Consider the following 2,500-nt stretch of genomic DNA (forward strand, 5'->3'; position numbering starts at 1 on the left):
CATAATTCACTAATTATCACTCTTAAATACAAAAGGGAAATTTACTGTACCTGTGGCTGCCGGCTGAAGACAGTGAAGGAGTGGAACCTGGGAACCTTAATTACCACAAACGAGGATTCTTGGGGTGAGCCAGGCAAGAGTGCAAAGTGCAAAGTGCGACCAGGTCAACAGCTATCACGGGCACAGGACTAATCTTCAAAATAATGCAGGTACTACATCAATGGCCATAGTTAATCCCCCATTATTTAGCTTAGACTAATTTTAACTTGATAGGGAACCTGGCTTTTACACTATTCGGACTGTGCGTGGTGGGATTGTGTGTACATATTTTTCTTGGATATTATCCCTGCGTGTCGTAAGAGGCGACTAAAAGGGACGGGACGAGGGGGCTGGGAACCCCCTCTCCTGTAAAAGTATCCTGTGAGACAGCAACAAAGAGATGGAGCTGGGGGGAGAGTGACTGCTCCCCGCACTCTAGTTTTAGGGTGTTTGAATGTGCGTGGATGTAGTACGATAGAGAGTAAAAGATGTGAGATTGGAAGTATGTTTAGAAGTAGAAGGATGGATGTATTGGCCTTGTGTGAGACAAAGATGAAAGGAAAGGGTGAAGTGATGTTTGGTGAAATGTCTGGTAGAGTGTCTGGGATTGAAAGGGGAAGAGCGAGAGAGGGTGTGGCTTTATTGTTGAGTGAATGGATGACAGGTAAAGTAGTGGAATGGAAGGAGATATCATCTAGGTTAATGTGGGTAAGGGTTAGGTTGGGTAGGGAATGTTGGGCGTTTGTCAGTGCGTATGGGCCAGGTAGTGAGAAAAGTGAAGAAGAGCGGAATGAGTTCTGGAATGAATTAACTAGGTGTGTAGAAGGACTGTGTAGAAGGAATTATGTAGTTGTTATGGGTGACTTAAATGCTAGAGTGGGTGCTGGAGAGGTAGAAGGTGTCATTGGGAAATATGGCGTACCAGGTGAAAATGAGAGTGGTGAGAAACTGGTAGATATGTGTGTTGAACAAGAGATGGTAATAAGTGCTAGCTTTTTTAAAAAGAAAGATAAAAATAAGTATACATGGGTAAGAGTGGCAAATGGAAGAGTAGTAGAAAGGGCATTAATGGATTATGTGTTGATAGCTAAGAGAATGTTTGGAAGATTGAAAGACGTGCACGTGTTTAGGGGTATGGCTAACGGTATGTCTGATCATTTTTTGGTGGAAGGAAAATTAGTTGTAGCAAAAGAGTGGGGGAATAGAGTAGGTGGATGTAAAAGGGAGCTAGTGAGGGTTGAAGAGCTAATAAAACCGGGGGTAAAAAGTAAATATCAGGAAAGGTTGAAAATGGCATATGACGAGGTGAGAGTAAGAGAAACTGGTAATTTAGAGGAGGAGTGGAAGTTAGCAAAAGAAAATTTTGTTGGGATTGCAAGTGATGTATGTGGCAAGAAGGTTGTTGGAGGCAGCATGAGGAAGGGCAGTGAATGGTGGAATGAAGGAGTGAAGGTAAAAGTGGAAGAGAAAAAGAGGGCTTTTGAAGAATGGCTGCAGAGTAATAGTATAGAGAAGTATGAAAAATATAGAGAGCAAAAGGTGGAAGTAAAGCGCAAGGTACGTGAGGCAAAGAGGGCAGCTGACCTGAGGTGGGGTCAGGGACTGGGTCAGTCATATGAAGAGAATAAGAAGAAGTTTTGGAAAGAAGTGAAGAGAGTAAGGAAGGCCGGCGCAAGAATTGAAGAGACAGTGAAAGATGGAAATGGAAGGTTGTTAAAAGGAGAGGAGGCAAGGAAAAGGTGGGCGGAATATTTTGAAAGTTTGCTGAATGTTGAGGATGATAGGGAGGCAGATATAATTGCGGTTCCAGGTGTTGAGGTGCCAGTGATGGGAGATGAGAATGAGAGAGAGATTACAATAGAGGAAGTGAGGAGAGCACTAGATGAAACGAGAGTAGGAAAAGCATCGGGTATGGATGGTGTGAAAGCTGAGATGTTGAAGGAAGGGGGTGTGACTGTACTTGAATGGTTGGTGAGATTGTTTAATGTGTGTTTTGTGTTGTCAATGGTACCAGTAGATTGGGTCTGTGCATGTATTGTACCACTATATAAGGGTAAGGGAGATGTGCATGAGTGTTGTAATTCAAGAGGTATTAGTTTGTTGAGTGTAGTTGGAAAAGTGTATGGTAGAATACTGATTAATAGGATTAAGGATAAAACAGAGAATGCAATCTTGGAAGTACAGGGTGGTTTTAGAAGAGGTAGGGGTTGTATGAATCAGATTTTTACAGTTAGGCAGATATGCGAGAAATATTTAGCAAAAGGTAAGGAGGTGTATGTTGCGTTTATGGATCTGGAGAAAGCATATGATAGAGTTGATAGGGAAGCAATGTGGAATGTGATGAGGTTATATGGAGTTGGTGGAAGGTTGTTGCAAGCAGTGAAAAGTTTCTACACAGGTAGTAAAGCATGTGTTAGAATAGGAAATGAGGTGAGCGATTGGTTTCCGGTGAGAGTGGGGC

This window comes from Palaemon carinicauda, chromosome 11, assembly GCF_036898095.1.
Source record: "Palaemon carinicauda isolate YSFRI2023 chromosome 11, ASM3689809v2, whole genome shotgun sequence".
NCBI lineage: Eukaryota > Metazoa > Arthropoda > Malacostraca > Decapoda > Palaemonidae > Palaemon > Palaemon carinicauda.